The sequence below is a fragment of the Ceratotherium simum genome, unplaced genomic scaffold, assembly GCF_057802395.1.
Source record: "Ceratotherium simum simum isolate JZ-2026a unplaced genomic scaffold, ASM5780239v1 HiC_scaffold_43, whole genome shotgun sequence".
NCBI lineage: Eukaryota > Metazoa > Chordata > Mammalia > Perissodactyla > Rhinocerotidae > Ceratotherium > Ceratotherium simum.
In genome coordinates, this window is record NW_028261259.1 from 1,096,788 (window position 1) to 1,110,076 (window position 13,289).

At 39.7% G+C, this 13,289-nt stretch overlaps 1 protein-coding gene and 1 long non-coding RNA gene across 12 annotated transcripts in view; one reads left to right on the plus strand and one right to left on the minus strand.

Annotated features, from left to right (window-relative positions):
• Positions 1-8,537, plus strand: part of LOC147911330 (uncharacterized) — a 29,592-nt gene extending 21,055 nt beyond the window's left edge. The window contains exons 6-10 of the long non-coding RNA XR_015551030.1: positions 4-43; positions 2,033-2,835; positions 3,646-5,274; positions 7,566-7,704; positions 8,464-8,537. This is a non-coding gene — a long non-coding RNA (uncharacterized LOC147911330). The remainder of the gene's footprint in view (positions 1-3; positions 44-2,032; positions 2,836-3,645; positions 5,275-7,565; positions 7,705-8,463) is intronic.
• The window catches only part of LOC147911331 (ral guanine nucleotide dissociation stimulator-like), a 72,635-nt gene that overhangs the window by 13,906 nt on the left and 45,440 nt on the right, over positions 1-13,289 (minus strand). The window contains exon 5 of one of the 11 annotated variants that reach the window (XR_015551029.1): positions 5,881-11,719. The exons of the other annotated variants lie outside the window; for them this stretch is intronic. The gene's annotated coding sequence lies outside the window, so the exon portion shown is untranslated. Of the gene's footprint in view, positions 1-5,880; positions 11,720-13,289 lie in introns of those variants that run through there. 11 annotated transcript variants of the gene reach the window in all.

Here is a 13,289-nt window from a genome sequence, read left to right on the forward strand (position 1 = left end):
CAGGATGTAATCTCCAAGGACGAGTGTATAGAGTCTTAGTGAGGTATGCACATTTCCTTTATTTGGTATCCCTAAACTCTATGATTTCATCCATGTCCATTGGTAACAAGGTTCCAGGGACCATCTGCTCTTGGCTAGATTGGGTCCCAAGCCTGAGTCAACAAGCCATTTGCATGAGCAACCTCTGCAGTGATGCAAATGAACTGCATCAGAGGAGGCGATGTCAGGTGTAAGGTGAAGGTGACAGACAGGGCCCATGCCACTCAGGGGTCAGACAAGAACAATCCAGCATCACAGCCTCCAAAGTGCAAGATAGGGAGGGACAGACTCACACACCCAGGGCCCAGGGCAGCCACAGAACATTCTGTGTGTGACCCATGCAGGGCTGCACACCAATCATGAGTGCAGAAACACCACAAACCCATGAGTCCCTGCCTGGGGAATCAATAGTCATGCTGAATTTATAAGATTCCAAATCAGTAACTCAAGATCAATGCAGAAATCAAGTTGCATTTTGATTTTCTAAAAATTGACCTCCTTTCCTTTTCCTCAGTTCTTTTAACCATGTTAATTCCGGGATCAATATGTTGTGATGATCCACTTCTGCACCCTCAACATTGGTTTCCTCCATTATTAATGCTGTTGTGAGAAATTCCTCCCTTTCCTCACCCTAAAGCAGAGGATACTAGCTGGAAGGAGCCCCTGTATTCCCCATCACCCCAAACATCTATGACTAAGACAAAGGTCACACTTACACACCTCTATGGCCCTGGAGCAAAGGGGATTTTAAGGCAGTGAAACCATAGTTCTATATGGTTCTGTAATGGCGGATACATATTACTATGCATTTGTCAAAACCCGTAGAATGTACAACACAAAGAGTGACCCTAATTCCAACTATGGACTTTCATTTATTATAAGGTATCTGGACTGGTTCAGGAATTATAACAAATGTACCACACTAAAGTTAATAATTTGTAGTTAATAATGTTACAGTAATAATGTTATATAAGTTATATAGATTACTAATGAGATGTTAATAATAGGGAAACTATGTTGGGGGGGATTAGGGTATATATAGGAACTCTCTATAATTTCCACTTAATTTTTCTGTAAACCTAAAACGATAAACCTATAACTGTAAAACGTTATAAGAAATAAAATCTATTTTTTTAAACCATATTTTCCTATCTGGTAGACTCTAGCTGCATGTCACCATTGAGCGTTTAAAATGGGGCTAGTCCAAATTGAGATGTGCTGTAAGTGTAAAATACACAATGGGTTTCAAAGCTTTTATATAAAAATATGAATGTATAATACCTCAATGATAATTATATATTAACTACATGTTGAGATGATAATTCTTTGGAGATGTTGGGTTAAATAAAATATATTAAGATAAAAAAATGAAAGGCTTACATGGCTACTGACTTGGGAATTGCAAGATGCACAACTACACACACACACAAGACTCTGGCTGAGGCAGAGTCTTCTAGGTTTTGCAACCACCTCATAAACTTATGGCCTCCCACACTCAAACCCACCTCTCCTGACTTGGAGCAAGGCTATTGCTATGGGTTGAATTGTGTCTCCCAAAAGATATGTTGATGTTCTAATCCCTGGAACCTAAGAATGTGACCTTATTTGGAAAGAGGGTCTTTGCAGATGTGATCAAGTTAAGATGAGGTCATTAGTGTGGACTCTAATCCAATATGACTGGTTGGAGAGGAAACAACATTTCATGACAGAGGCAGAGATTGGACTGTTGCAGCTGCAGCCAATGAACACCAATGATTAGCGGCCACCACCGCAAGCTGGGGGAGTCAAGGAAGGGCCTGCTGATACTTTGATATCAGATTTCTTGGCCTCAGAACTGGGAGAGATTGAATTTCTTTTGTTTTAAGTCACCCACTTTGTGATATTTTGTTACAGCAGCCCTGGAAAGTCATACAAGTATAAATGGCAGAGCTCATGTCACACAGGAAACATAAAACAGAGGCAGAAAAAGGGGGATTTATTCTCTTCCTTCCAGGTTGGAGTGGTTTCCAGAAAAACTGGTTGCTGTAGCAGAGGTCCCTGGTGTCACTGTGGTTTTTCTGGGGCCACAGGAGCTGGTGAAGATGTTGGGCTGTTTGAGGAGACAGAGATAGTGGTATGCGGAGCTCTAAATATTATGCTGGAAATTTTGGAGATATTTGTGATTCAAGAGTCCTTAACTGGGGAAAAGGCCGTCACAAGGTTATTGGAATCAGGTCCGACTTGCCCTTCCCCACTGTTGTCTGAGAAAAATGGGACCTTGTCCAATTCATGATGAACCAAAGAAGAACTTCCACGTAAGCTGATTTATAATATTGAAAATTTTCCAAACTCTTAAGTGTCTGTTGATAGGATGCTGGTTAAAGCTATTATAATAAATTCAAATTAAGTACTCTAGACATTAAAAATCAAATCGGAGTCTATTTTTTGAGCAAAAACTAAGTTTAGCTATTATAGGATACCAACGTTGTGAAATGAAATTTTTATGTTTATCTACATAAGAGGAAAATTGGCTGGAAGACAAAGCACCAAAATATTAATAGGGAATATCTTTGAAAGATGAACTTACAGTTGACTCAGTTTTCATTTTTTTTTCTCTTTGCTTACCTGATTTTCTGCTAAAATGATCATGCAATTTTGGTAATAAGGAAAATTGTGTATTGTTTTACATGACTAGACCATCATCGCTGAAGATTCTATGAAACAGGTGGGAGAAATAAGGGATCAGGTGTGTCTCTGACTTTTGTCAGGAAACAGCGCTCAAATCTCTGGCTACAAGAGGAGTGCCGCTTTTCTGGGGTAAGGGCTTAAACAGCTTATTCCCTCTCCAAGGAGAAAATGATCTAACGTGCAGTTCAAGCCTGCAGATAAACTGCTGAACCTAAAAGACAGTTGTCTTCAGATCACTGTTATCATCTCATCTTCTTTTAGTCTGCTAAGCTGCAGCATCACCTTATCCATCCTGTGTCATCCATGCGCCCCTGTTGTTGATGGTGGTGGTGGTTGTGTGTGTGTGTATGTGTTTGTGTCGAGGTAAAGGTGAGGGGAGGGAAAAGGTCAAGGAAATAATAATGGCAAAGATGGCATCATAAAATTGAGACTTCACAAGTACTAGCCACCAGACTTAATCTTACATGCACCTTAAAATCCTGTGTCATTAAAATGTGACATTGGTGACAATCCCAACTAAATAAGAATACACCTCTAATTGTTGACTCTGTTTCACTCTTGAGTTTCTGTCCGACTTTCGTGTTTTGCTTTTTTTTTTGGCAATACTTTGTTTTCTAAAGAATGAAACTCCTAGGAAACAGTCCCTTAATAAACATCGAATCTGATTCCCGAGGGCCAATTATCCACTCTTATAATGGTCTCTCCACGATCAAAAATGTGAAAGGCCGTTGGCTAGAGTGGAAATCTTGGAGTTATGCCAGTGGCACACTGTATTTCCCTAATTGAACTTCTGCACCTGGTTTGGCGGGAACTAAGAGACAGTACTGAAGTCTGCAATGTGCAGGATGGCAAAAAAGGTCAGCCCCAGGCCGACTCCAAGACCCAGAAGGCATTTGTGGATGCCAGCTATTAACCTAAATTATCTTTGTTCCCTTTCAGGACTCTACTGCTTTCTTGCTTTCATTGAGATTCAAAAGTGTTCAACCCAAGGTTTGTTGATGGTGAAGGAAGTGGTTAGTACCTCTTGCAGTTCTACAGCACTGGGTTTTCAACACAGTCCCTGTGTGTGATTTTATATTATCCTACAACCATTTGGAGGTAAGAAAGACAAACATTGTCCTCAACCTGTTTCCGATGGAGAAAGTGTGGCATAGAGATGGTAAGTGAGCTTCTTAAGTAATGAAGAGAATATCACACAGAGAATGGAGGCCAATGCTATTTGATCTACAGGTAGACAATCGTGAGTTTGAACCTCTGCTCCCATAGATACCAAGAGATGACCTTGGGAGAATATAGAACCTCTCTAGGTTGCTTCTTCCTCAACTTGAAATGTGAATGATAATATTTACATGATATGGCTATTTTGAGGAAATGCAATAAAATAAATAGAACATCTGAATGACATTTTGTGGGATGCCTTATGTGTGATAAATGCTTAGTAGTGATAGGCATTATTTTAATCAAAGCTTCATTTAACTAGATTCTTCATGGCAAAATGAGGTAAGGCAGATTGCTTCACTCCTTTATTAAGAAATAACTTTATTACAAAATAATGCAAAATGGCATTTTGTCCATTGTTTCCATTATGTAAAAATCATGACCCTTCAAATGCTTCTGATACTCACTCTTTATAACCAGAAGAGAGGAATCTCACTGTTTCCTCACTTCCTGCAGCCATAGAGGGGCAGCTACAATAGGTAACATTTTTGCAATATTTTGCAGAATATATATGGCTCTTTTGTCTACTTGAATATACTTCTTTTTTTCCCTAAAAATAACACCTTAATCAAATGAGCATGTATAGGTTTTCATTGGAAGGTAAATCTACGATATTTGCATTTGAGTATTCCATTACTCGCTAAAATGGAAGCTGATTTAGATTCAGAAAGGATATGGATTTATAGCTGTTAAGGAAGATAAGAGGGTGCAAAATATTTGTACATGATTTGAAAATTAAATGGAATCTAAAGACCAGAATTATCCATCAGTAGTTTCTCCTGGGGAAACCTAAAATGAGACCCCATTACAACTGCTGTTGTGTGTCCACAATCATGTGCGTGCACATTGAAACATGGTGCTGTAATAGCCTCCATGAAGGTTTTTCCCTAGTATGCCAGACTCTATCCGTCCTGCAATCTACCAGCTGGGAGACCAGGGGCAAGTGACTTCCCTTCTTTGAACCTCATTTTCCTGGTCACTAAAATGGCTTTAAGAGTTACTGTATGAAGAGGCCTGCTTCAATGATTAAGTAAGATAACTCCAGTAAACTGCCTATTTCAGTACTCGCCAGAATAAGTGCACAATAAGTGTTGTTTCTATTTCCTCCGACTCAAACACTGATCATAATGTTGGAAATAAGATGACTTCTCTATTGCACACCAGCAATGAAGAACACTTCTTCAGAGGCCTGCAGAAGCAATGCATTAGTGAGTTCAGGACTCAGGGCTTACATAGGGGCTCAGTGGATTCAGATCATTTCATCCTTTCCCCAGGTGGTTGGTCAAAGTGAAATGTCAGAAATCATACAAAATGGTATTCAAAGTGGTGTTTCTTCTTCAGTTGAAGATGGTATGTCTTTTATTTCTTTTCAAAAATACTATTTGGAAGAAAAAGTGAAAATGAGGTGAATTTTCTTGTCTTTCTCAGTAATAAAGTCCAAGGACAAAATGTATAGGTGTGAAGAGGGAGGAAAAAGGAAGAAGACCAGAAAAATAAAAAGGAAAATAAAAGGAAGAGAAAAGAATTAAAAGATATTATATGGAGTGATTTTATTCAAATGAGTACATAATCTCCCAGGTGAACAATTTAGATGCATGTTTTGGCACACATTTTTAAAAATTTTTATTTACTTTATCATATGTTAGAGGATGAATCTCTTTCTTTATAATTTTATCTCATTTGGATTAAATACAAAAGTTTCAATATCACAACTAATGAAATTAAAATTAATTTAAAAATTAAATCTTATACAAATAAATCTGCCCCCTGAATCATAGCCATCTGCTTCCAGAGATGATGGAGAAAGGGTGTGAGATAGGACAATGGATAAGAAGATATGAAAGGGACTTGGATCTTGGGAAAAGGAGAGGAGATGGAGGGGATTAGAGAGAAAGCTTCATGAGGAGAGAGAAAATGAGTAATAGGTTTGGTGAGGTGATAAAGAAGGAAGAACTAGAAATAGAACTGGTGTTGAAAACAATCTGAGGTTTAAGAATTCCAATATGAACCTGGGAATTTTGGCTGATGGAAAACCATGGCTTTAAATAGTGACAGGGTGACTCATGACACCTCACTGAGTTGATGTAAAAGAATGAAATAAAGGTCAAGAAATTCTAAATCAAGTCTTATTAAAAATTCTTAGGGTTTTCATCAGAGAACTCTTTTATTCTAGAAGCAGCTGAGATGCAGAGGATCTCAAGCCTGAGCATCATCGTCATCCCCTAGGGAGCTTGTTCAAACAGATTCCTAGCCCAGGACCCAGACTTAGATTCAGTAGGGCTGAGGTGGAGCCAGGAAATTTGCATTTCTAACAAGCTCCCGGGTGATGCTGATGCTGCTGGTCCAGAGACCACACCTTGAGTAGGACAGTTCAAGAGGATTGCTCCAATGTTTTCCAAAAGAGTTTGAGTCCCTGCTGAAAGAAAAATTTTTTTTTCTAATGACATAAGCTGGCATCACCAATCATGTTCATTGATCATCCATTGAACAAATGTTTACAAAGTGAGTCCCACTTGCCGAGTGTCACACTCAGCACATAAAAGGATTCAAGTAACCAAGACTCAAGTTGACTTGAGGCAGCCCAGGGTCTAAACAGAGTTCCTATCCTCTCCTCCACTCTAACGGTTGTTGTGACTGTGAAAATGTCTCCACTACTTGTCCCCCAAATGCAACGTGCAATAACATCACAAAGGGTTATGAATCTACCACTGACACAGGATTTATATCATGTCCTGGAAGGGAGAATTTTACAAATGGCACAGAAGATTGCAACGGTACTTCCAAATAGAGTAACAGCCTAGTTGCTGTTGCAAAATTGAACCAGTTCCTTAGAATATGACGTGAAATTCTAGAGAAAACCTACCGAAGTGAGCAAAGATGCCAGGAAGAAAACAGGTCATAGAACCGAAATGTGACACCAGGCCTACAATTGATTTTTCTCTTTTATTGGTTGCTTTAAAAAAATAACAGTGAATGTTGAAAGTAGTCCACACCTTAGAGTCTTAACTCATTCTGCAATAACAGCCTAATAGACCAGGGTTTTCAATCAAAGCCCAAGGCCATCCATAGTTGGAAACGTTACTAAGCAGCTAGAGAAGCCTGTGCACATTATCAAATTAAAACCCAGGAAACAAATGGGAATCGTAACAGCATAACAGTTGACTTTTCCCATTTATCCAGTCCCTGTCCTAGATGTGGACATTGTATGAACAGGTTAGTCTTCTATTCCCATTTTGATTCTCTCTATGATACTGGAGAATTATTGCCTCTGTGCACAGCAGGCTGTTACTGTTAAGAATTCTCCCAAAGAACATACACTCAGATAATTTTTAAGCTCTTAATATCTTAGGAAAATCTCTTATCTCTTCAGTCCAGCTGTCCTTATCAGTGGCTCCCAAACCTGTATGCTGAATGAAATCACCCAGCGTTTTTCTGAAAACATCAGATTCTGAGTCCCAACTTCTCTGAAATTCGTTTTACTGGGTCTGAGATTTACTTTGGGATTTATATTTTCAACAATTATCTCTAAATATTTCTGATGCTGTCAGTCCACAGAAACATCTTGGGCACCACTGCCAATGGATAGGTGGAGCGTATACATTCAGCTGGTTTGATTATGAACTGTTTGCTCCATTCCACAGATGAGGATGAACGCCACTGACTGACCACCCCAAAATTATTGGACCTATCCAATTGGAAGCTACCTTCGTACCCCTCAACCTGGTTTGGCTCCAAGTAAGGGAAAGTCAAACTTCACACATGAAGAGGAAGAACGCACGGGTAAGTATTGATAAAGCCCAGTGCCTGCGGACCACCAGGAATGCATATGACGTCCAAAGTGTTAGGTTTATTAATGTGCTGCAGCAAAGTGCACCTCCCATTGGGAAGCTTCGGTGTCTCAGTAAGAAGATGCTAGAAGGGGCTTATTGAAGGGTCTGGCCTTATGCCACGTGGCTTTGAGGAAAGCTAAGGAAGCAAGGGTTTCTTCTGTAAATGGTCCTGTCAGGAAATGAGTGCAAGTTGATAACTGGATATTTTCACTTTCAGGTAGGAGAAGAGACTAATGAAGTTGGGTAAGAGTTGTCTTTGCTTCAGAAGCAGAAGCATCCGTGTCAGCCAGGAGAGTGGAATGTTTGGGAATTTGTCAGGAATGCAAATTTTCAGGCCCCACCCCAGACCTGCTGAATTGAAATCTGTGGGGATGGGACCCAGCAGCGTGTTTGAACAAGCCCTCCAGGCAGTGCTGATGCACACCAGAGTTTGAGAACCACTGCCTTAGCCCAACCTACAACAGTAGTCAAAAAAGGTGGCAGGGGACACGCCATAAAAATCATGTCAAGAATTATTGCCCACCAATGCTGGTGATAGGTTACACTGTTTTATATAATAAAACAGGGACCGTGGCTAGTATAGGGAATAGTCTATAGAGATGGTATAAGGAGTTTGAGAGAAATATTCAGGAACATTTGAAGGTAAACATTCTTCATTAATGCTACTCTGTTTCCCTGGGTCTCCAAAACATTTTTTTTTTTTTTTTAGAAAACTTGATCCTGTCTCAGGTTTAGATACTTGATGCTATGGGAATGTGAGAAGAAAAATGGGGAGACGTTTTCTCATCTTGTAAGGTCAAATAGTTCCTGACCTTGAGGAAGTAACTCTCTCCAGCTTCTCTTCTATTTTTCATTCTTAGAAATCAACCCTAATTCTTCTCAACTTGGCAAAAATAAATTTTCCAGAGACTGTGAAGTCCAGGTGAGTTTCATACCGTCATCATCTTGTGAACTGGGCATGAGAAGGGGCAGACATAGAATATACTTAAGACTCTCGCAACATTTTTCAATATGTTGTGTGGTAGATATTTTTCCAAATACGAACCTAAATGTACCAGCTCTATTTATTCGTTAGATACCCGCTAATTTAAAATGCTCCTTTTCAAAATGCAATGTGATAACTAAAACATGGTGAGGTGTGTATAGAAATTCTATGTACTATTTTGCAATTTTTTTGTGAATTGGGTGGGGAAGTGACCATTAGCCCTATTGCAGCCCTGGAGCTGGGCATCCCACACACACATGAATTTAGTTCTTACACTCTCTGCTCTCTTCGTTTCACCTATTTTCTTATTTCCCTAACAGGAACAACATTTTTAATTAATGCAGCTTTATATCTTTTAATAACTCATAGGTCACGGCATTAAAAATTTTCCTTTTTTTCTGAATCTCAGTTGAGCATGCCTTTCTTTAATACTAAATGTGTTGAATGTCAGAAAATATCCCTCAAGTGGTCAATTCAGATACTAAATCTCTTATAACCGATTTTGATTTTTACATATTGACTTGTCCTGAGCAAACTACTGGCAAATTGTACTAAACATCTATAAAGGCATAATTAGCTTTAAGTCAACATCATGGTCACGTGAACTATCAGCCACTCAAAGTCTTGGCTGCCCAAGTTAAATACACATATTTCTATGAAGCCCAGATCTCTGTGGTATAAAGAAAACGTCCACATCGCCATTCTAGTGTGTGTTTTACTAGCTGAATTTCACAAATTATCAGAATAACAGTAAATGGATTTGCTCTGACTTAGTGAGGCTCTCAAATCGGTGTGGAAATGGGAATGCAACACTCGCTTTAAAGGTTTGAAATCCTTTCTAATATTTTAATATCTTTTCATGCTTGGTGATTCTCAAACTTGACCATACATTAGAAACACTTGGAAGGTTGTACAAAATGTACTTATACCTGGGTCTCTGATGAATCAGAATCTCTGAGGTTAGAGCCCTATTGTCTATATAGTTTAACTTGTCAAATGATTCTAATATACAAGGGTGGTTGAGAACCATCACAAATGGCTCCCAGGGTTTCCTCTCAAGCATCTGGCTAGCAGGCCAGATCACTGGAATCCTAGTTCATTTTCGAAGGAGAAGGGAGCACATACAGAATAAGTATCCAAATCACTAGGAGAACGGGAGGTTCGGAGAGTTTTTAATAGTTAAAACTATTTCCAAAAGAGGGCCTGTGAGTCTGCACTGAGGATACTATGCTTCTCTCTCCTTCCACCCACCCCCTAAAAAGTTCCTCAATCTAGAAGCCCACAGACTTATATGTATTTGGCTTAATTCAGTAGGTAAACAGGTGAAAACAGATGTTCTTTTCTGGCCCAATATATGAAGTCACTGATATTTCACCAGATTCTTTTACCATATTGATTAACTCCATTCATTTTACTATTTTTAAATATAGTTTTTATTTTATTCTCTTGGTTAACAATGGATATTTATGGTAAGAGAATAGCAGACAGCAGAAGAGAGAGAACGTGAACAAGAAAAGCAAGACATACAGGAAAAATAATGACAGAAAGGACAGAATGTGGGACAGGAAGGCAGAGCTGTATTCATCCATAGTTTTTCGAGAAGCGACCCGATAACAGGAGAACAGAGTTACTTCCCACTAGGTTTGAACAACTGTGTTGATTTCTCAAGCATTCTGTTGCAATGCACCCATCATCTCGATATGTAGGAAGACAAGCATCCCAAAGACAAAATGCTCCCAGACAACATTTTCCTTGTTAAGAATCAAAGGTGAACTTTATTTTAAAAAATTACCGAGGTAATTTTAGGTAACAGATAAGGCTGTAACCGGTAGTCTAAGGGCTAATTAAATTATATAAAAACGTCTTGTATTTGAGTTAGTATTTGGGGGAAAAAAGGATACAACTTATGTTAGAATGAGCTATAAAAGCAAGCTTAGGTAAAGTAAGACTTTATAGAATCAAATTAGTTTAAATTTAAAAATAATCTCTTTACATTAAGTATCATCTTTTTGTGAGTGCACGTATTCTAAAAAAATATATAACTAAAAACACTAAATGATCCCTTAGGCCAAATTACCTTTAATATAAAAGTGAATAAGAATCATGGTAAGCAGAAATTGCAGTATACAAGGACAAGTAAAGATCTTCTTTCCTGTCACAGGAAACCCGATCTTTCACCCACACAACTGTCTACTCTTCACATTTATGTCTCTCAAAAGAGTTTAATGAAGTACAATTATAAAATGACAAAGCATCACAGTCCAGAGCAAGAAGCATGGTTGACATTAAATGAGGCGAGTGAAACTGGGGGCTGTTCGTGGGGAAACACTTCCCCAGGGCCACTCTTCTTGGCTTCTTCAGCATGACCTTCTCTTATTTTCCATCAGGTATCAGAACATCGTTCTTGGCTCCTTGCTCTCTCTGCCTCCCTGGCAAACCTGGCTGCCCTCAGGGCCTCAGCCCCTCTCTCCCTTGCATTTTTCACTTTCTGACTCTGTCTGCGGATGTCCCCATAAGTTACGGGCTGTCTGTAGAGTGGCTGGAGGAGACCGAGACCCACTCCTGGGATCGTCTCTGCCCAGTCTGAAGACTGTGTGGCAGTGGGCTTGAGGCTGGGGTCTAGATACCCAGCACCAGCACAGCCCAGGGATTCACCTGGACCACCTGGTGCAATTATATTTAAGGTATTTGTGATATGGAAAGTACTTAAAAGTTCTCCTTCACTGCTGCAGGCCTGGAGTCCCTGCAGTCTCCTGTGTGCTCAGACTTACTGAGGCTTCTGCAAGGTCTCCTCCCGTTGACTGTACCTGACCTCAGTGCCAGGGTAGGAAGTCATCTTTGTAGCTGGCCTCTTAAAAATGCAGCTGGTGAGTCTTATAGGAAGTGCAGACGTTTCACGGTGTCTCTGCTTGGTCTTGGATAAATGGACCTGTCTTTTCTTCTCTGAAGTCTGTGGCATCATATTTCTTTTGAGCTTCCCCTGTGAAAACAAAATGAAATGTGAAATTTGAATAAAATGGGGGATGCAGACTGCCAGCCATGGAGAATGTTCTCACCTCATTTGGATCTTCCACCCTCCTGTATCCTGGAGAAATATCTCTCAAACTGCCCTGTGCATCACAATCATTTGGAGGGTTTTTAAAACACAGATTGCTGGACCTCCACCCAAGGAGGCCTGGGGAGGGCTAAGAATTTGCACTTCTAAGTGTTCCCGGATGCTGCTGATGCTGCTGGCACAGGCACCACACACTGAGAACTACATCCTGGGACATCAAGCTGATATGAGTCAAGGGCAGAAAGGACTATGAAAACTAGATGCTTGTGTGCCCAGAGCATAGTAATTTAGTGCCTCATCTCTAATGAAATCACATTCCTCTCAGCAATTTGATGCTCACTTCACTTGCACACCCACGTCCCATCATCACTCAAATATTCTCCTGTTCATAAGTAAATAACTCACACATGCCATATTCCCATCACACAGTTCTACCCACTGTAAATAACCATTTTTCCTCCCCTGACTCTTCCTCTCTCCTCCTACTCCTCCCTGTTAATCTGGGCTCCACCATCTGATTTAACACAACAATTGATGCTTCTTAGCAGTCAATCCTGCTCTCACATTTGTTCCACATCCACACCCTCTTCTAGGTCATCCCATCCATTTCCCTGGCTTCAAATACCATTAGTGAACTAGAAATGCCCATAGAATTAGCACAGATCTGGCTTCAACCCTGAGACCAAAATACTCATCTGCCCACTCACCACATCAGTGATAACTCGATGACTCAGCTCACAGTGAGCAGGTCCCAAGATGAACCAACCAGTTCTCCAAATAATCACCCATATCTCAGGGTCCCCTAATCTCACTTGTTGGTACTGATATCCTGTCTACACCTGAGTGTCATTTTGGACACCCTGCCACCCCACACTGGTACATCAATGAACCATCCGTCCAGCCTCCTGAATCCACCCAAAGATTCTGCACTTTTGAATAATTCTTGAGCACCTTTCAGATTCCTACAAAATACCATTTCCACAGAGTGACCTTTCCTGATCCAGCCATGTAATGTCACATTTTCTCTGTTAATTTTTAAAATTTTTAATTGTAAGTGTATTATCATCTATTTCTCTCATAGTGTTTTTCTCACTAAATTAGATACTCCATGAAGTGAAGACTAATGTGGACTGTAATGTTTTACACTGCCGTATTCACTCATTGCTTTGCCCTTAGAGAGTGCACAATATATTTATCGAAAGAAATTTTTCAAACTCCAAAAAATACTCTCTAAAATTTTCAAACAAATTCACTTGACTGCAGTAATACAAGGATAGAATCTGTTTTATGGTGTACTGCAATAAGTTATCACTAATATTGCAAATCCTTTCTGTCTGTAATCCATTATAAGACTCTAGCCACAATAATCTATTTAAAATGTAAACCTAATCAGTGCACCCTTCCTTTACAATCTCTCATTTCTGTCTTCAGATACTTTTTGTGTGTGTGTGTGTGTGAGGAAGATCGGCCCTGAGCTAACATCTGCCAATCCTCT